This window comes from Colius striatus, chromosome 7 (genome assembly GCF_028858725.1).
Source record: "Colius striatus isolate bColStr4 chromosome 7, bColStr4.1.hap1, whole genome shotgun sequence".
Taxonomy (NCBI): Eukaryota; Metazoa; Chordata; class Aves; order Coliiformes; family Coliidae; genus Colius; species Colius striatus.
Genome location: NC_084765.1, coordinates 37,884,992 through 37,907,436, shown reverse-complemented (window position 1 = coordinate 37,907,436; position 22,445 = coordinate 37,884,992). Strand labels below are relative to the sequence as shown.

General features: G+C 38.3%; 1 protein-coding gene across 2 annotated transcripts in view; it reads left to right on the top strand.

Moving 5' to 3' along the window:
- Positions 1–22,445, top strand: part of SH3GL3 (SH3 domain containing GRB2 like 3, endophilin A3) — a 58,472-nt gene that overhangs the window by 7,729 nt on the left and 28,298 nt on the right. The window contains exon 2 of one of the 2 annotated variants that reach the window (XM_062000551.1): positions 20,442–20,542. The exons of the other annotated variant lie outside the window; for it this stretch is intronic. The gene's annotated coding sequence lies outside the window, so the exon portion shown is untranslated. The remainder of the gene's footprint in view (positions 1–20,441; positions 20,543–22,445) is intronic. 2 annotated transcript variants of the gene reach the window in all.

The following is a 22,445-nucleotide window of genomic DNA, read 5'->3' as shown; positions in this document are numbered from 1 at the left end:
CCCATTGATTCTCTTGTGAGTGCTTTGCAAATACAGATAGATCTTACTGTTCCCAGTTTTTTTAACTCTCTCTTATTTTGCATAAGATATATGGATAAATACGAAATGCAGAGATGAGTTGGGGTTAAAGCTTCTGTATAAATGTGGTACAATTCCACTGAAAGTTCAGCAGGGCTGAAGATGGTATTTTTGCTTTACTGTTTTAAAAACTCTTCTGGAATGGGCCAATAATGTTTTAAAAACTTAATATTTTCAGGTGATGATATCTCCCCAGCAGGGAATACGAGAGTAGGGGGAAAAATTACTTAGTGCCATAAATAAGATGGGAGATTAGAGGTCAGAAAGTCATTGCTGTGATTCAGAATTATGAATTTCCCTTTAACAGTCCTTTTGAGAGAACCAGGGAGTAAAGTTTGGTGCCTGTGCCATCTGCATGATCAGAGAATGCCACAAACATGGCAACGCTTTCTCATTCCCGCAGAGAATGTAGCACCTCTCAGCTTGGCATCTGAGTCACAGTAGATGTGTGTGTAGTGGGAGGGGAAGAAACCCCATTACAGTAGATTATTAATGGAAGACTATAACTTTTAATCAATTCAGAACCAGCAGTTCCAGTATGCTGTCTAAAAATTCCTTCCAAAAAAAATAACAAGATTTTTAAAGCTATCAGGATGAATTGTGCTTTTGGTGTAAGCTGCTTGGATGCCTGCCTGGAAGCAGTGGAAAGTGGCAACTGTTACTTACCTTTAACTGTTTATTGTTTTATGGCTTTAGCAGCTGAATACTCCCTAATAATTTTTTTTTCCCCCTGTAACTTGTAGTAACCACCTAAAATGACTGTTGGTGCTGGAGGTGGGGCTTTTTTGGTGTTTTTTTTTGTTTGCTTATACTGTGAGGGGAGAGAACGAGCAGAACTTCTTCACTTCCCTGGTGTATCCTACAGCTCTTCATGCTCTGAAAGACCACTAACATTGTTTCTCAGTGGAATTTTCTGTTCCTTGTACCGTTTAAGGTAAATTTGTGTTGGTGTCTGTCACAGTGTTTTAATTTAATGTGGAGGAGGAGGCACACACAGACACAGATGAATGGCAAACTTAGGCAGAGTTACTTGCAGAAATACCTTAATATTTGAGGAAAGATATTGCAAAAGAGAGTCCAAGATAAATGTCTTCAGTGAATACTTTCTCCCATCAGTAGTTTTGCTGTATAGGTTTTCTTAAACTGTACACATGGTTACTGGTTTCATTTATTCTGAGTCGGTCAGGTAGAGGAGCACTGAAGGGACTGAAGGCACTCAAACTCAAAAGATGCTTGGGTGCCAGACTTGAAATGGTTGATGCTGGAGCATGGTGGATGATTACCCCTGTGAGTGTGTGTGGTACTGAGAGATAAGCTGGAGGAGGTCATAGAATCATAGAATGATAGGGGTTGGAAGGGACCTTTAGAGATCATCTAGTCCAACCCCACTGCAGAAGCAGGGTCACCTAGATCAGGTCACATAGGAACACGTCCAGGCGGGTCTTGAAAACCTCCAAGGAAGGAGACTCCACAACCCCAAAGGAGGTACTCATCCTTTGTACACTTGTAAGAAGCAAGAGGAAACTCAGTTTGGCCACTAGCGTTTGTGTTGGGAGCTTCTATGCCTGATTCTTCAAGAAACTTAAGTGTGCAGTTTGCAAGCCTGTTGTGTGTCCCGGACTGAAGAGAATGTTTAATTATGTGGGGAAAACTATCACAAAATGATAAACTGGCTTTGCCTACCTGTATGACTATACTATGAAGAAAGTTGGCTCTTTCACTGGTTTGAGTGGTTTCTTTTTAAATTTTTTCTAGTCTCTGACCCTTTGTCTTCTCTGTTCCATCATTTGCCATTACACAATTTCTTTTTAGACGTTAGCTGTCACAATGTCATGCTGCCATTTAATATGCTCTCTTGGAGAGATTCCTTTGTTTGCCTTCCATTACATAAAACTATTTTAGTTACACAATAACTCAGACTATGTTTTCAACTGAGTGTATTTTTCTGTGATTATCTTACATGCTTAGAGGCAGCATAACTTTTTATATCAGCTGAATGGATCTTACATGATTTCTATATTTTCCTTTTTTTTTCATTTTTGTTACATAATGGTAAATGATTCTGGGTGTTTAGACATGGAGATATTTTATGTGGTGACCAGCTGTTACAATTTTCTCCCCTTAGATATTTCTTCTTAATAATGGTGCCCTTTCATTGAGATAAATAGATCCAGAATATATATTTTTTAATTGTTTAGGTGATGGGGTAAGAAACCCGAGTAGTTTCCATTTGGGGTCTTATGATTCCTATCATTTGCTAAAAATATATTTAGGATATGAGGAAGCTTTTAACTAAAGGCTCAGATAAGTCTTCCCACTGAAATCACTAGAATGTGAGGTGAGCAGAGTATCATATACTAGAAATATTTTCTACTTTTTAGTTTCTTAACTCTTACTAGGTTGCGTTGATGGAATCACTGAGCCCCCAAAATAGTCTGTAACACAAGGATGTAAATAAAGTAGCACAAATGGAAAGGAAAGCAGAAACATCTACAATTAGAGATTTGGCCCAGCCTCAATGTGTATTAGTGTAAGGTGATCCAATTTCCCAAAGACAGTGTGTCTTAGTGTGATGAGATTTATGATCTATGTTCAAAAGTCAGTATCCCATGGTTTTATCTCCTGTAGAGTCACGAAATTATCCACGGAATTGTCAACTAGAGTCATGAAACTCCAACTGTGTCCATCTGGCTTAAGAGGCTGTGGTCTGTGCAGGTCAAATGCAGCAGGGGTTTGCAATGTTCTGTTGCTATTTGTGGTTAAATGCAAAGTATTAGGGTTCAGCAGGGTTTTTGGATGTGACTTGTCCATGATAGAAGAATATTTTTCTTGTTTCCAGCTTCTTTCTAAAGGTGAAACAAAGGACTTCTTTTTCAAGGTGGTTTTAGGTTTGTGCAAAATCTGTTCAACAGTTTGAAGTTTGTATAATATCGGTAGAATTTTGAAACTCATTGAAATTTAAAAATGATTAAAGATTATAGGTGTGGACTGTCTTGCCTCTCTTTGTCTCTGAAAGCTCTGGACCCTAGTTTTACTGTAAGTAAGTGGAAATTGGTGTCGGCACTTCGATTAATAATAATAGAAGTCTTTCAGCCTTTGGACAGAAAAATACCTCATACACAGCCTCTGCCCAAATTACATTTGCAAGACATTGTAAAAGGCAAAAAAAAATCTACCCTTCAGTTTCCACACTTGTATGTCTGAGCAAACATTGTTTATGGAAGAACTAAGAATTCATTGAGTGGAATGATACTTTCCCCAAGCAGTGCTGCTCTGGATCGCTGACACTCTGACAAAGGTCTAGGCTGAATTACATAGTTTCTTTATATATGTTGCATCTGATGTTGTTTTATTGACACTACCTTTGTGGAAATGCTCTTCCAAGCTTCTTAATTCTGAGCTCTAGTACAGTTAGTGTGGGACTGCAGAAATTAAGCCTTTCTGTGTGGGATTGCACCCTGCTGCAAAGAAGAAAGAACAAGTTCAGACCCAGGAATCTTGGGTTATTGATAGCCTGCATAACAGATTTGTAACATCGCACTTAGCACTTCTTTGTCTATCAGCACATTTGGCAAGCAGCCAGAAGACTAGTACAACTCACTCTATCTGAGGAACAAACATTTTGTTTGTATAAGGGGAAAGGGTGCACATAAATATAGCTACACATGCACAAAAGTGGTAATGCTTCTGGGAACTGCTTTTTGTTAATCATCAAAATGACATATGTTAAGAAAAGGAGAGAATTATTTTGTGGGGAAAAAAAATGTCAAACTTTGTGAACTCGTCTTTCCAAGTGTTGTTAATTTCTGTGATACTTTATTCCAGATTAGACAAAATTGGTAGCTTTTGAAAAGCCTAGTTTGAGGTGGAGGAAGTTTGTCTATGATGATTGTGAGTATTTTTTTGGAATGTATTACTAACTGCTTGCATTGTTAATTGCTTCTCATAGTATATTACCGATATTATTCCCTCAGCAGATGTTCAGTTGTTGCCAATGTATGTGAGACTGAGGAAATTTTATGTTTTGGTGGTCATTTGGAACGTGAAAAATACACAAAATGCACTGTCTCTGCATCAGCACTTTGGCATATATGAAGCCTTGACACTAATTCTAGTAATATATACTATTATTCTGGCAGGTGACAGAGATAAAGACATGATCTGGCCAAAATTACTGTTCTAGACTGATGTAAAAGAAAACTCATTTTTTGTCAACTTGCCAGTTATGGTAGTGAGGTTGCATGGACAAGTTTTGGTAATAGGGGCTACTGGACCCTGTATCTGATAGAGCCAGTGCCAGTTGGCTCTGAGGTGGACCTGCCACTGACAAAGGCTGAGCCAATTAGAGATGAAGGTAATGCTTCTGTGATTAACATATTTGAGAAGGGGGAGAAATTGCTGCACAGAGGCTAAACTGCAGCAGAAGAGGGGAGTGAGAATATGAGAACAACATCTCTGCAGAGACCAAGGTCAGTGGAGAAGGAGGAGGAGGTGGCCAGGCACTGGAGGAAAGTTTCCTCTGTGACCTGTGGTGCAGCTGTGGTGAGGCAGCTGTGCCCCTGCAGCCCATGGAGACCATGGTGTAGCAGAGGTCCACTCACAGCCTGTGAAGAACCCCACCCTGGAATGGGTAGGTGCCTGAAGGAGGCTGTGACCCTGTGGGAAGCTCACACTGGAGCAAGTACTTGGCAGGACCTGTGAACCTGTGGAAAGAAGAGCTTGCGCCAGACCAGATTTGCTGGCAGGACTTGTGACCCTGTGGGGGACTCACGCTGGACCAGTTTGTTCCTGAAGAAGTGTTTCCCCCATGGATGAGACCCACATGAAGAAGTGCACCCTGTGAGAAGGACCCATGTTGGAGACATTTGTGGAGAACAATCTCCTGTGGGAGACCCCACGCTGTAGCAGTGGGAAGTGTGAGGAAGCCTCCCTTGAGAGAAAGCAGCAGCAAAGACGATCTGTGATGAACTGGCCATAGTCCCCACTCCCATCCTGTAGTGCCACTTCAGGGGAGGAGGTAGAGACCTGGGAAGAAGGGAGGGGTGAGGGGAGGTATTTTAAGATTCAATTTTTATTTCACATTTCCCTGCTCTGGTGTGATTGTTAATAAATTAAACTAATTCTCTCCAAGTTGAGTCTGTTTTGTCCATGATGCTAATTGCTGCGTGATCTCCCTGTCCTTATCTTGACTTATGAGACCCTTGTTTTTCTCTCTCCTTGTATTTCTCTCTCCCTTGTGCAATTCAGGAGGAGGAGTGATAGAACGACTTGGTGGGCACCTGGCACCCAGCCAGAGCTAAACCACTACATTTCTAAATTCAAGTGACATAAAGAAAAATTGCAAGTGTTGGTATGCCAGTTGTAATTACTACTTGTAAAACACTGCTGTGCAAAAGCCTGTCTGTAATTCTTTTCTTCTACTATTTCTGGAAGCTTATGTCTTTGTGCTTAGCACAGTTACCAAGATGCATTCAGTTCACAAGGATTGCTCAAAATTGTGCTCAGATATTTAAAAAAAAAAGTATTCAATTCCTTTATTTCCATAATCTAAAAGTAACTGTAAAATAAAGTAGGTGCTATAACACTTCTGTCAGGTCTTTAAGTTAGGCTCATCATTCCATGAGACACCTCTTAAAGGGGCTGAAAAATAGCAAATCTTGGGCTTTCTTGTACTTTTTCAAGCAGTGGTTTCAAATTTTGGAAAACTTTGTTTCTGTATACTACACAATTTAGAGCTATATTGTCAATAGTAATGAAGAACACATTTCTAGATGTATATTCTTAATTATCATATACATTTGATCATGATTTAAAGGACTGTATCTACTGCTATGTTTTCTATACAAGAGTCGTGATATTTTCATTGCAAGTAAGTTTGTTCATGATTGACATTTGCCCTTCAGCAATATCCTCAACTATAGTTAAAAGTTCCTGTTTCATGGGAATTGACTTGTTTTGCTACTGATGGATGTACTGCTTTTTTTTTTTGTAGGAGTTTCTTGCTACAAAGCCATGTGCCAGTACAGAGGATAGTGCCTTTTGATTTCATTTGCACTAGTGGTTCAAAGCTCATTGGGGATTTCTGCAGAGTTCTGTGTTCTGTGTGTAAATTATGCTTGGAAACTTTTTCATGTTTGCTCTGTCATTTGTTTAAAGATAAAATTTGATTGATAATGCATTGCAGACAATTCTACGTTCATGCTGTGGGAAGGTTTTTTTCCTGACCCCACGGATGAAGTCAGTGGTGCATTTCTGTAGTGCTGCTGTTACCACTAGAAAGAATTGTGCCTCATGGAGCTTCAGGACAGTGTGTTTCTGTGTTAGAAGTGTGGCTGAAAAGTCCTGTTATTGTTTTAGTTTGTGGCATTCCATCTAACAACATGTTGCTGTGTAAAACCACTAGTATGTTTTCAAATGGAGTTACAAGAATAAGGCAACACTCTACAGTGACTTCCTCTACAGACTCGTCACAGTGAACAAAATGATGAAAATTCTTTCTTTTTCCTTCCCACTTTTCACTGGGATACGTGGGGTTTTTAATTTTCTGGTACACAGGAGTATTTGAGACTTTTTTGTTCAATTTAGATTTTGCAACTCATGATGAGCACAGGTTCCATTAGCAAAGAGAGTAAGTTACCTGAAGTCCTCTTGTTTTTTCCTATGGATGTTGTTGCAAAAGACCTCACATGAATCTTGAAGTCAGCAGTGCTGCAAAGCTGCAGGGAGCACACTGTTGGATTTTTCAAACTATTTGAGTGATGAGACTGTAAAACGGTAAAAAACTCAGTTGCATTTGTAGTGGACTCAGGAACTGGAAGCTCATCACAGTGCTCTAATGCTCAATGTGAACTTAAAAGACTTGTAAGAGCTAAAATGGCTTGAAAAAAGAGGAAACAAAAAGAAAGCTCTCAAGCATAGGAGACAAGAATAAACCAGATTATTTTTTTTAAAGGGAAAGTGTACAATCCATATGCAGCAGGAACAGGTGGATTGCCTTGAGTAGCAAGTATCAGGGACTGACTGTGGCTGAAGAATGTGTGTGTTTCACAATGTACTAAAAGTAGTGGGAACTACAGGACTGCTCAAAAATGTAGGAACGATGCCACTGAAATCAAAATCATGTGCAGGAAACAATAAGGGGAAGAGAAGGAGTTGTCAGTCTACTTTGTAGTGATTTAAAATCCATGAGGCTAGTGGAAGTGCTAAAAAATAAATGCAGTAGTTTAGTAACTGAAGGACAGATGCCTGTGTGTGGGAATGGAATTCCATAAAAATTACTGCCTGATGGAAAGTAGTTTCTGAAAGAGCAATAAAAAGGGATTATTTGTCACTTTTTATACAGGCAAGGTAGACATGCTGATAAACATTATGCTGACATAGTGATGAGCTATAGTATGCTAATGTGGGGAGAAGTTAATTCTAAACCAAATCAAACAAAAAGGTTGGTTTTGACTGTCAGTGTGTCTGGCTATATGTAACTTCTCTTGACAATCTTCTTGTTCTGCTGCTTCTCTACAGCTCACTTGGGGCTCTGTAGTGGATAATCTTGACAATTTTTTACTGATAATGGATGAAATAAAACTGTCACTTTAAACTATAGCACTACGAAAGAAAATTTTACTTTAGATAAATACATAGTTGTAGAGTAACTTTTAAAAACTAAAAATAGTACTCCTAACTATTGTCAGCATATGTTTTAGTGATAGCAGCATTTGAGCTTAGACAAATTTAAAAATATTGAGCCCAAATACATGAGCTTTGACCTTAAAGCTGAAAATCACTTTTTAAAGTGCCCTCATGTTGTCTACGTTATTCCTTTGGTGGTTGCTCTCTGTTGGCCCTTAGAAGAATTTACCAGGTAACTTCTAAGACTCAGACTTACTGCTTGTGGTGTTGAATGTATAATAAGATAGGTCTGACTTTAGTGCAGATGATGTAAGTATATTCTGACTTTAAAGAAATCAGAATTAGGTTAGCCCAAAACCTGAGTAAAAGCCCGTGACTTGTTCCAAGCCTTTACTTTGACAGGGCTGTCTGGCATCAGTTGAATAAGTGATCTTTTTAGTCTTTCTTTAGAACGGACATAAGGCAGAAGGTCAGGAAGAGGTGGTAGATGTTTGGTGTCCTGATAAAGAGGCTTAATGTACACAACCTTAAAAAAAAACCCAAAAAACATTTGACCTACAATTTTAGATGACAACTGATTTTTATTGAAATGAGTTTTCAATAAAGGCATCTAAAAAGCAGAAATTTCTAGCCATGGCAAATGCAGGAGGGCAACTGGATAGCCATCACTGATGCAGTGTAATAGACAGTATATGTGCCTTTAAGGCAAAAGAGAAAGTAAACGTTTTAAGGATTTTAATTGCCTATTCTGCACATAAAGCTATGGTTTATATGGTGACTGATTTGTCTCATTTGAAGAACTAAAATTAACTTTTTTATTTCAAGTGATGTAAAAGAAACACCAGCAGCAGCATATGTTACTGTAACAGTAAACATTGTGACTGGCTATTCTGTAACAATGTTTACCAAGTAAGACTTTAAGTAGGACTCAGCTACAGAGTGATACACTGGCTTTAATTCTGTGAGGCCTTGAAGTACTTGCACAGCTTTACATCCATGGATAGCTCTGTAGCTGCTCATGGGCACAAACCTGGCTAGAGCTTCGTGGATTCAGGCTTGTGCTATAGGCAGTGACATATTTAATATTAGCTTTCATGGGAGCCATCTTTCCAGAGCTAGGGTAGTTTAACCCGATAAAAGAGTGAAGGATCCATTTTCTGGGGTTAGGTTTGAAGCATTGTACCGGAACGGGTCAGATAATGTTCTGGGAATGGGAAGTGCAATAGGTTTCCCTTAGAATCTGTGAATCAAGAGTAGTGCATTCTTCCAGAACTGTGTCTGACAATATGCTAATGTTTTCCAGAATAAGGCAAAGCAAAGATTTTCACTAGACTGAGTGACAATTGCTAGATGTCATGTGAAGAAGGCAGGAAATAAGAGGTATTGAATGGAGAAGGTAATGTAAAGCTTACTCAGTTCAGGACAGAGGGATCATTAAAGAAGTCAGACCATCTCAGTGGATGATTAGGTTATTTTTTGTATGCATATGTTTCCACTGCATATGCAAGCACTGTATTAATGGTATTGGCTTTAACAGCTGGATGCCATCAGACTAAGGATGCAGTTGCATGGCAACTTGCATCACCTTAAATCTAGGCCATCATAGCCTTCCCCTACCCTCAGAGTCAGGTTCAGCCCACTTACTTGAGTCAGCTCTGAGTGCTTATGTGATCCCATGCTAAGATGATAAAGGCAGCTTATCCATTTGAAAATGAACCTAGCTTGAATGTGTGATTAGCTCTCAAGTGGATTAACACTCTGAAGCAGCGCATAGCATAGTTGCACAAAAGCTAGTAGAAGAGCAAGGGAAGTGGTGGGAATGTCTCAACAGGGATGAAGAGGATTTGGAGAAGGCTAAGCATATGTAGAAAAATACCTTAATGGATATTAGCATGTAATGTTCACAGTCAGCATACAATAAACTATGCTTTGTAAGAGATTTGTATCTCGCTGACCTTCTGAATCATTAGCCAACAAGAGATCTCTGCTGCCACTTCCCTCAGGGTTTAGTGGTGACCATTATGATTTTGATAATAATCATTTGAGGGCAATCAACAGAGATGAAAACATCTATCCATAGTCTAGCCTGTAGTCTGTAGTCCAAATTGGGCAAATACGTGGTTTTAGTAAAATGGTGGTCAACTTCAATGTAGGTAAAAGGAACTTTCCTGGGGAGAGCAGCACCTCAAGCCACGTAACCTAAAGATCCTTGGAGTGATAGGGCTTACATAATGAGGTGAAAACTGAGATCACTGTTGAAGGAGAGGGGGGAAAACATACATTTCCTGAGGAAGAAAGAGTGCCCTTATTTCAGCTATGAGGAGTAGCAGGGAAATAAAGGTCTGCTCAAGTAGAGTAAGGTATAGTGTGATGAATGATGTAGAGACACAAGTTAGGATAAAGTTGTAAAAGGATGTTAGAAGTAGCAAGAGGAAAGATAACCAGTGAAAAATAAATGTTGTGTAACTTTCCATGTCCTTTCAATACTCTCTAAGCAAAACAGAATATCGTAAGGAAACACTGACAATTACTTATTAACATCTGTAAAAATCGACTTTAAATTCAGTCAGAAAAATCTTGAATCACACAGGAGTTGGAATAAATAAGATAATATGAAAGGTCAGCATATTATTTGGAAAGGAATAGTGTAAAGGGAGTTATTTAAATCTGTGATTTTAACAGTTTTGTTTTATGGCATAATCACCCTTTCTTATCTTTGCAGTGGGCATAAATGAGTATATGAAAAGTAAGCGACACATTCCTTATAAGCACAGAGAACAACTTGAGAAAGAAGGATTGTTTTAAGGCCAAATCAGGATTATGTTGCTGCCAAGTGAATTTTTGCACTGGGAGCTTGTTGAGGGAGGAAGAAGTGTTAATGTGATAACAGCCAGTGGAGCTCACTCTGCATGTAGCTTGTAATTCATGGCTCTAGCACCTCTCCTTGAGGAGGAAAGGGGATGAAGTGTTGCCCAGTTGTTATACCTGAAACAAGAGGCCTGAAGAGAGGCAGTAAATGGTTTTGGCAGGGTACACACCCAGCACTGAGTCTTGCTGCTTGTCCTTTGTCACCCTGCAAAAGGACTACCTCTCTGTGGTACACCTGTTACCACCACTTGTCTGCAGTGCTCATGCACATGATATCTTGATGTAGACTGGCTGGATAGACAAGTTCCAAACAGATCATCATTTGGAATAAAAAAACCCAAATTTTACATTTCAAAGAAACTAAAAATATTTTCTTTAATGAAAGTTTGGGACTGAGTGAGGAGTCAGTGAAATTGGAATAGCGAGGAAGGATATTAACTAAAGTGATTCTTTTAATTGTTTTTTTAATATATGGCTTTACACTTCTGTTTTTAGGACACAATCACCTTCACAAACAGCAAGATTTAAAACAGATTAGGGAACAGTATTTTAGATTTGCAAAATGCAATACTGAAATAAGAGAATAATTCTGTCTGTGTGGAGTTTTATGGTTTCAAGTATGTCGTTGTTCTTAGCTACATGAAATCTCACATCAGTGATTTTCATTGAGTTTTAGTCCGACCAGTGTAATCAGGTTGTCTCATTAAAATCATTTGTATCTTCTCTTCTGAAAAGTGGGCAGTCTTGAGTCTCACTCTGTTACACAGTCTTTTAAATGCTTGCAGAGTAAATAAGGTGTCTGCATGTAAAAATGTGGACTGCCAAGTTTGACATTTGAATTCTTATGAAGATGTTTTCCTTTTGAGATGAGTACAATAATGATTACTTTCAATTTACAGATTTATAAATGCATGTATAGGCAACAGTGTTGAGTTCTTTGGGAAACAGTGGAGGTTTGTCAAGAAAGTGTTCAAGGTTTTGCAATACAAAGTAGTTTTTGTTGTACAATGCATGTGCTAAAGAATAGCTTTAGCAGACAAGTTTGACTAAAATGCTCAGTAATACTGTGATGTGTCACTGCCTGGTGCAAAATGAGTCACTCTCTATAGAAATGCAAAATGGCATTATAGAGTCCAGAGTCTTGTACTTTATTCATAAATAAACAAGAATGTCCTTTGTCCATGGTATTGTTTTTCTTCAGTATCTGTATGCATTTAATTTAAGCTCATAGACACCATGCTGAGTGTTGGTGTACGCACCATTGCATGCCAACGATGTGCTTGATTTGTATAATTTGCCTCCATTTTCTGTGGTTTTAGTATCCTACTGTCTTTTTTCACTGCTCTTTTAGATGCAATTGAAGATGAAGTATAGTTGTCAAGCTGAAATAGTTATTTTGTAATATGTAGAAATACTTGTGTCAGAGCTGTGTTTATTTGGCCTTGTCCAGAACAATTGCTTGTGATTGGTCTGGACCGTTGTGATGAGTAGGAAAGGTCATTTAGTGCTACTTGGAAGGACCATAGCTAGAAATCATCAAAGGGCATCAAAGGGCAGTGTGAAAACTTTCTGTGCAAAGAGAAGGAAGTTTAGGGAAAGCACAAGTGATGGTTACTAGAGCTCCATGATTTATGCAATGGCATGGAGATGGAGGCTTTATTTAGGAATAGTAAGGGGGCTACATTGTGTCACAAGTTGGATTTATTGGCAAGGAGGAGTAGGAGGCATGCAGAAGTCTTGCAAAACTAGGAGTTTATAATAGGATTCACTCAGTTTCAGGAACATAATTCTCAGTGTTTTTGTTGCCTTAAAAGTTCAGTAGCTGACAAGGGCATCAAGAACTAAAGACCCGTGGCTTAAGAATGACTATGTGAAGCCTGCATTGCTTATTTTCCATCCCACTGGCGTGGTCAAACAGTTAAAGTGAAAATTGCAGTCTTAATGGAGTGCACTGAAAAAAGTCTCTCTAGGCACTTGAGAAAGGTGTAAAGTCTGATATGGATTTCAAGTCTGAAGCGTTTGTCATGGTGAATCATAATGTCTAAAGGAAAGACTTCATATGACAATGTGCAGTAGCAATGCCCAGGTTCAGCTGGGGAAGTTGTTAACAAGCTCCATTAATCACTGGGTGGTCTAGCTCGTTTGTGAGAGACTGTGGGGGAGCAGTTGGCCAACAGTTGTGTTTGAATTGTTCTTTATTGGAGTTCAACTCCTTTGCCCAGAATGGTTTGGAATAGGAAACTCCAGACCTCTCAGTTGAGATGTTTTGATAGATATCTGTTTCTGGGAATGGAGCTTCTGCTTTGTTACAGCTGCTCTTTTTTTCCTTTAAATGTACAACACACATTTATTTACATGTAATTCAGCGGCTAGTGTTTAAGCTCTGTGCTAGCGGTTAAAAAGAATAAAGAATGTATGTAATTAGGAAGCTGAGAAAGCTGGTATGTGTTATGGGAAAGAAATAAAAGACAGCTCTTGCAGCTACAGTTGAGAGTCTTGCCAAAATTTTCTGCATAAGGTTACTGATTGGTAATATTTTCTGTCGAAAAAACTTATCAAAGAAAATTTTCTTAAGCAATTACTTTGACATTTTAAGAGAATGAACTTAGTCTTTTAGGTTTAGAAGTGCTAGAATATATTCTTTTAAACATTTCCTGCTAGAATGACATTAAATGTTCTGTATGCTTCTAGCTTATGTGTTTGGCTAGTAATCTTACCTCACAGAGCTGCAGAGTCTCACCTGGAACTTAAATTGAAAAGTGTTTTGCTGCTGACATCTAAAGGCAAGAGGAGGCTCAAGTCCCATTTGAAAACTGAAGAATTCAATGCACACTGATGACGTTCTGTCTAAAGTAACAGACTTTTGATTGGAAGCCTTTACTCTTGCAGATGATTTAGAACTCAGTGTGTTGCATTTCCTGAACCTGGCATTGCAGTACTGTATAAGCTGTTTGGCAAGTCACTGTTCACTGTTTATGTAACTGATGGTGGTTATCTGTTCTTAAGTTGAAGTGTTCATTGCACTTTTGTGATTTAAATGAAGAATGTCAAAGTTGATGAAACAGAGTCATAAACAGTGCATATCTTTGAAACAGAAATCAAAGCTGATAGAAAGTACCTTTTCAAACAAAAGTTTATTGCAACTCCCCATGAAAGCAAAGGTAGTTACATCTCCTTGTAGCTGGTTCCTCCTTTTCCTTTTCATTTTGACCTGTTTCTCAAAATAACAGCAACTACATGATCTTCTCTGGGATGTTTGCTCAGTATTTTTGTCTTAGAACTCTTCATTCTTTCAATTTTGAGTTAGAGACTACATAAAGTATCAGGATGAAGCAGTGTTGTACTTTGATAAGAGAACATGAGTGTACCAATGAATGACTCCTGAGCAGAGTACAGAAAAGAACAATGCATCTCGTGCCGAGAACACACAACAAACATCAGAATGTGAAAAAGAAGAGGAGACTGGCTTGTGAGAGAGAATATTAGAAGACTTGGATGAATTATCATCATCTGTAAATCCACGAAGTCACTGGTCATTCTAAAATGTTTCATTTCTGAAGTATAAATTCAATTGTCAAGCCACTCCTAGCTGTGGGAATACTTTTTTTTTCCTTGACACTTGCACAGTAAATACCATAACTGGACAGTTCTTTGGTCCTCTGAGTTGGGCTTAACATTGGAATTAAAATCATGATTCGACCTTTTCGTAGTAAATTTCGTCTTTAAGTGATTAATTACAAATTGTTTCATAGGACTAATATATATTGATGACAAAGCCAGAGGGGACACAAGTGCATCTGGAACAACTCCACAAGGCCCTCATTCATACAAGTATCTAGATGAGAATCTTGGTAATAGGCTTTCCTTTTGTGAGCCATTGGTTTGTCTTTAAATGGTAAAGACACTCCGTTCCTCAGTGCAAAGAAAAACAGGCTCTCAGTGTGACTGTAAATCTTAAGATATGAAACCAGTGACTGAAGTAAATGTACAATTTGCAAACTGTCAAGAGAATCAAGAGTTAACCTGTCTAATGGACATGACATTACACCCATGGGTGCCCTTATTTCAGTTTGACAAGACTTTGTAATATTGTGTTGAATTCCAAGGTGGGAGGGAGCTTAGAGTAAAAGTGAAGTTACATTATCGTCTCTGCTCTTTGAACTTGACTAACTCCAACTGGCTGAACTCACGTTAAAAATAGACTGAAATGCAATGAAGTGTGCTCTAAATGAGTTTTGTTTATGCCAGTATCCATAAATATTAAAAAGCTATTAAAAATAAATCTATAGTACAGATTCCCTAGGTTCCTTTGATTTATGTACATTCATTATAATTTTAAAAAGAAAACAAACCATAAACACTCTGTGTTATATTCAGGTTAGCAGTGGAACATTTGCATCATGCTAGTGGGAAAATGACTGGACTACTTGAAGGTACTGTCAAATGCAGAGAATAAACATGCTGAAGAAGAATAGACTTCTTTTCCTGTCTACTCCCTGTTGCACTTTAAAGTCTCTTGAGGAGATCATTCACTGATCATAGGGAAAAAAAAGTATAAATTCATGTAAATAATTACATTTTCTTTAGTTAATACTCTTATTTTAAATGGAATCAACCCCTCCCCTCCAGGATAGCTGAGACAGCTATTTTCACCACCTAGTAAACAAATAGCCTATCCAGGACTTGTCTTTCGTTCCTACATGTGTGTGTGTGTGTGCAGATGCAAACTGCTATCCATATAGTCTGTAAGAATAGGTTCTGAAGTGTTCATTCTGTTCATCTCTAGATGGAGCATGTCAAGAAAATTATACTAAGAGCAAAATTACCTATGGCAAAGATGGTGTAGCATGTGCAGAATTTTCAAAGTTACAGAGGCATTTGGCTGAAGAAACTTCAATGTATCTCTAAGGAATCTGCAGTCCCAAACAGGATATAAATAGGAAATACTACAAGCCATGTAATACTGACAACATAATAGCAACAAGGCACTTCCTTTCCTGCACTTCTTCCTTTGTTAGTGTTACTGACTGTGGCCCTTGTGTAGTTATAGGAAATGGTAGTGCTGGATTGGCAGTGGCAGTACACTGTGTAGGAAGAAGATACAGAAAAAAAGTACTTTAATACAAGTTTAGAAGTAGTAATTGAGCCGTTTTGCTTATAGATTCCTGTAGCTGTGCAATACTTGATTTGGTTTCAGTTCACTGGAAGTGCTTATGCATCCCAATATGAAATGGAACCAGTTAGGAAAAAAACCCCATACACCTCACCACACTGGCTTTAATCTCTAGTTGGTTTTGGGAGGTTAATGGGAAATATAAACCCTACAAAAACATAAGCCCTATGCAGAGGCAGTGAGTAGGCTTTCCTCGCTTGTCTACAAAGGGGTAAAACCAGCTTTGTTTATTTAAGCTTGGCTTTGAGTCTTGGGCTAAAGTTGTAATGATATACTTTACTTCACATCCAGACTTACACCACTGGAAAACTACTTTTATCTGAAATCTGAGGCCTCAAGTTGTATAGCAGGGCATATTGCTTCAGTGCCATGATGGGTAATTTGGCCTTAGCTATGCTGATAATTTTCTTTTTGCATAATATAAGATGGAGACGATAAACGTATGGTAATAAGACCAAATGCCTTGCTGTGATCAGAGCAAGCATTTCTGTTTTACACCATTGCCTCTTTATTCTGTCCCACTGACTTTAGTAGAAAAGCCTTTTTTTTCTTTTGAAATTTCTGTGGTTCAGCAGTGTCAACATTCTGCATGCAAGGGGTGCTTTACCACCAATGGAAAGTCGACTCTAGATGGAATTAAATCTAAAACCACAATATCCTGGAATCTGGTTCATGAAACCACCTATTTGAAAAGCTATTCACAAAAGAAAATTGTTAGGGAAGTTTGATGGAAGAAAATGGAGGAAATTGCTCCTTTTCCCTCCCTCTGAGGAGGCCTGAGCTACTTGGTGGCTGTTGCTGGATACTATCAGCTCAAATGCTACACCTTTTATTTTTCTTTTTTTTTCCCCTCCCGTGTCTCTGTGATTTGCTGTTTTTCATCAGGCTCTTATATACAGCATAGATGGAGAGAAGTGTGTATCAGAAGAAAATAAAGGAAATGGAAAGAAACAAAAGGCAAAGGGTGGTAAGTGATAAGGAGAGGTAAGGCAACTGAGAGAAAAACTAAGTGGGGAAGCAGTGGTAGTTAAAAGAGACTCAATTGAATTGACTGAATTGAGAAGTGCAGAGGTACTGGTGATTAGTGATTGGAGAGTAAACATGCCTCAGGATGCATGGCTGGCATAATGTTTCTGTGAGAAAGAAAAGCTACAAAGCTTAGCAGAAATTCTCAAGAGACTGGAGAAAGTGACAGCTCTGCACTTCTGTACTGTAATGTGAGGTAGGCATGCAAATAGGACTGCCAGGAAAACCTGACGCTGGAGTTCAGTGCCTTAATAGAGCTGAGTGCCTCTGGCACAGAACTGTATGTAATACAATAGTTGTCAGTGGTAAAGTGATTTTCTTGCTTTCTCCTTCCCTGTTTCTTGTTTCAGTTTTTGAGCAGTGAGCCAAACTCTTAGATTTCTCCATTTCATTAAGACGATGATACTCTAACAAAGACCAGACTTTGTCCGTGGTATTTGAACTTGTGGCATTGATTTAACCTTGATGGTACAGAGAAACCATCTGCTGTCTCTGTACAAGGAAGGCAAGCAAAATTTATATTTCACTCTTGCACTGAGAGCTTCAGTAAGGTTTTAGTTTTTGCTAGGGCTCTGGGAACCCGGCTGGCTGTGGCTGCCTAGGGGATACACTGAATTGCCACATTCCGTTTTGCCAGGGACATACTTGACTGGTGTGATTCTTTCCTAGTCTCAGAATTGTGTTGGCTGTCAGAGGATGTACAGCTATGGGCCACTTCTTGCCAGAGGCTATGAAACTGGGATACCCAGGCTCAAAGGAGAAGTCACAGCAAACTTCTACTGAAAATAGACCTAAATTCTCAGAAACTCACAAATGAAATTCATAAATTTAAAGTGATAATGTTTTAAATAGGATTTCAGATGAAACTATTATCATAGAATCATAGAATGGTAGGGGTTGGAAGGGACCTTTAGAGATCATCTAGTCCTACTCCCCTGCAGAAGCAGGGTCACCTAGATCAGGTCACATAGGAACATGTCCAGGTGGGTCTTGAAGACCTCCAAGGAAGGAGACTCCACAACCCCTCTGGGCAGCCTGTGCCAGGGCTCCCTCACCCTCACAGTGAAATAGTTTTTTCTTATGTTTAAGTGGAACTTTTTGTGTTCCAGCTTCATCCCATTATCCCTTGTCCTGTTGCTAGCTACTATAGAAAAAAGAGATGTCCCAACCTCCTGACACCCACCCTTTAGATACTTATAAATGTTAATAAGATCACCCCTCAGTCTCCTCTTCTCCAGACTAAACAGTCCCAGTTCCCACAGCCTTTCCTCATATGAAAGATGTTCTAGTCCCCTGATCATCTTGCTGGCCCTGTGCTGGACTCTCTCCAGCAGTTCTCTGTCTCTCTTGAGCTGAGAAGCCCAGAACTGGACACAGGACTCCAGATGAGGCCTCACCAGGGCAGAGTAGAGGGGGAGAAGAACCTTATGAAACATTACATGTGCTACCTTTTCAAAAGTAATAATTTCTGCTGTGGTTTTCTTATAAACTTCATTTTTTAATGTTACTACATGTGCCTTTTGTATTGGTGAGGTTGACACTTTACGAATAGTCATACTGTGCTTCTTTGCAAAAGTATGTCAGTTCATTTGCACTGGCAGAGTGCTTCCAAGCCAGCAGCCACTGATCTGAGCTTCATTGTGCAAATCTGCCTTCCTTCTAGGGTATTCAACTTCTTGTGTAATTTTAAACACATAGCTTATTTTTATGTTAAAATATTTGCTGATTGTCATAATTCTTCATGCCATGTGAAATGTATTAGGCCACAGTGCTATGAATCTTTATATATACATGGCAGTTTGCAAGTAAGTGTTGGGTCCAGACATGCACAGGTAACTCTGTCATCAAGCAGTAGTTTAAATATTGGTAATTTCTGAGGTTTTTCCTATGTGATAATTGTAGACCATACATAGAAGATGTCTTAAACTGGATTTGTACCCTGAGGCATGCTGGTGATTCTACACTGTGGATGCACAGATTGTTTAAGAAGATACCCACCATCTATCCAACCATTATTTATGAATGCAAATAAGAGAAGCCTTCACTGTCTGTGCTAGAAGAAGCACAAGGACAAAATATTGCTTGAGAAGCAGGCATTAAGTAATAATAATGTTGCAGTAGTTGATTTAGCTGCTGTAAGCTGTTTATGGCTAGAATATGAAATTAAACAGAGGTCATATTTTGGGAATGTTGAGTTCTGTGTGCTTCTCTGATGAGTCTCTTAGGCTAGACTCTGAAGAAGTATTTACATACCTAGAGATTTAGGTAAGCACTTGGTAGGGTTTTCAAAAGCATCCAGGTCTCTAATATCTCTTGAGTTTCTTGAGAGGATATTGGGAGGAGGTGTGTGTACATGCATGTGTGTGCATATAAAAGCTCTTTATTAATTCCGTTCTTTTGAAGCAAAAGATTATGCAAGTAATAGGAAATAGCATTTCATCCCAGTCTGCTGAGTTATTTCACAAATGCTATCTTGCTTGTATCTTCTTTTCCCATCATTTTTCTATTCCCTCACTTGTATTTGTGAGGCAAAGGGCAAACTTGTTAATCCTCGTACATTGTGACTTGCAATGAAAAGGGTATCCTTTGACACATATCCACAGGATGAATGGGATGATGTGGTTATGTGTTGTATTTATTGCTTAGACATCAATTTTGCAAATTCCATCTTGGCATGGTGAGCATGCTGAGCCCTGGAAAATTTACATTTAAGAAGGAAAGGAAGAAAAAAAAGGTACTAGAAGTGACTAAAAAAGAAGTGTAAAAGGGAATATTTTGTAAATGTTTTGTAAAATATTACCCTTATGTTTCTGCTAATTGTCTATTGATTTCTCAATCAGCACAAGAGAGCAAGTCTTTTATATTTGCTTGCATAATTAGTATTTAATATTTTACTAGTGATGTATTTTGAAATGTTTCCTCACTGTATCTGTATGTGATGTGACCCTTATGGAGGTTCTCCACTTTACTAGTAATACTCCTGTGAAAGCTACTTCTGCCGAATCAGGACTACAACTGGATGTTCTAGTACCTTGTTGTTGTCTTCAAATTCAGTTTTAACAGAATTTATTCAGCTAGTCCAGAGTCTATTATAATAAAAGAAAAAGTGAATCCTACTATTTTGTAGAGTCAGTTAAATGTATGTTTGTGTAAAATGAGTAATCCCAGGTGGCTTTGATACAATGTTTTCTGAAGACTGGATTTGAGACAATATGTTAAGCTGAACAGTGCAGAGTTTATTTAATTTCTAATTGTGGTCAGAAGTGTATCAGTGCTGAGCAATCTGTGCAGCTTTCTGCTAACCAATTTTGTTTGTTGCTGTTAGTATTTTATCATTTGTAAAGCTGCAGTTATTTAGGAACTAGAACAATTAATGGTTGTGTAGATCAGAAGAAAATGAACATAACTTTGCAGATTTTGAGTCACTCAAATTTGAATATTTGAAACATCTTGTCATTTGAGTTTGAACATAGAAACCTGTGAACGCTTCTAACAGCCCGACTACAATAATAATATCTTTCTTGCACAGATTCTACACTCAACTTTTATTTTTGCTCTCTGACAAAATCTGGGATTGCATTCTTACAATGGAGTTTAATGGGTGTGCAGTACTTGACAACTCACAATCTGTATCCCATAAACATAACTTTCACTTGTTTTGTTTCTTCAGAAATGCAAATAGAATATTTTATGGAAGACAGCGTTGTTCAGAGCAGAGAGTGGAGATCTGGGACTCTGGAATTCATAGTTTCAGACTTTACCCCAAATTGAGTTAAGTATTTAGCCTTCCAGATCCTCGTTAAATTACAGGCATATTAGAAGCTGGGATGTGGTGATCAATCTGTACCAATTATTTGTTCTTCATTATTTTTCTCTAGGATCACAAGCTGTAGCAGTGGCTAATAAGTAGCTCTTGCTGAGAGCAGAAAGTCTGGAATCCAGACCTGTGAACAAGCAATATCAACAGCATAAGTAGCATGGGTTTTCTTTTAATGAGAGACTCAAGACCTTTGGAATGTCACAGAAAGAGTCAAACTTTCCATTACATATTGGAGATAAAATATTCTGAAATATGTTAAGAATTTTCAAAGAGGATGCTTTCTTAGAGCAAGAGACAGCACCTTTCCTAATGTGCAGACTTCTTTGTGAGTCTAGATTACACGGTCTGTGTTTACACATACTTTGGCTGGATTTTGTTAATAAGGTTAATTTACAAAGCTGTCTGATTGTGTAGTGACTGGACCGACTGGGTACAAGATTATGAGTGCTGACCAAGTAACAGCAAGTGCACAGCATTCCTGACCCTACTTAAAATTAGCTTTCTGGTACAAGCTTCTTGCAGAACAACTTTAAGGAGTATCAGAGCTGTAATATAATGTCTGATGTTTCCATGACTAAATGAATGAAAAGCATAATCAGACCCTAAATTCCAGCAAAAGGTTACATATAAGAATTATATTAGAAAGAGCATAGGGATCATAATGGGGTAAGTTGTTTGTACTGCTGTCAGAGGAGATTTAGGGTTTTTTGTCAGTGATATAGCAAATAACAAATTGAATCATAAAAATAATATTTTACTAGATGTTATTGTTGAGTTTCATAAACTGCAGGACCATGACTGGCACATCATTTTGTTTATACAGATGACTTAATAGTTTAGTGCCAGATAATTAATCTTATCAGTTGTAGGTGTTTTCTTAGACCATAAAGCATTCCTACATCATTTGCTGCATACTTTAGAGATGATGAGTTTCTAAAGCACATATACAGAATCTTACAGGTCTGTCAAGACCTTTGATATGCCTGTGTCTATTTCCTTTTTCTTTTTTTCCCCTCTTGAAATGACTGGGATCCAAAAAGTATTTCATTCATCCCAGATTTATGTCAGCAGAAAAAGTTCAAGGATTCTTGGAACTTGAAATGGTCTAACACCCACGTTACATACATTGTATGTCAGTTCTTTATGTAAAGCACTCACAATGGCTTTGTCAAAATGATGTACCCTTCTCCTTTGAAAAAAAATGTGTTGTGGTGATATTCCTAAGTGGCAGAATCTTTTGTTTAGACTGTGCAAAGTCATGCAGATTGTTCAACTGATCACACTCTTAAATGGGTTTTTTTTTCCATCTTTTTTTGATTGTTGAAGTCCTTCCTGAAGAAAAGAAGGCACTCATCAACCAGGAACAGAATTTGTTGTTATGTTCTTGGTTCTGTGTCTTTTCCTTTTGCTTTGATGTGGTTTCCCAAGCAAAGGCTGTTAGATTGCTTAAATATGTTATGACATGTACCTGAGTGTCTTCAGCAGTCTTTATCCATATAAATTGATTTAAGTTAGGGGAGATCACACTAAGTAGTACAGAAAAACTGTACATAAAAGAAATTAAATCAGTGGAAATTCTTGTTGTCATAGTTGTGAGACTCTAACACCATTAGTTTGAAAGCAGAACATCTGGCTGATGAGTTGGTGAGATTTTTTGCTGTCAGACATATCTTGGATGATTGTCTCTGTGAGATGTGTCTAGATTATCTACCGAAACTCCTACATCAGTGGAGAGTTCTGTCATTGCTGAAAGGTTTCCTGAATGTACCAGTGCTTGTAAGGGCTTTCTTGATCCCAGAATACATGGCTTGCACTACTTCAGCTTCCTTTCTAAATAAAACTAAGCTGCCACTT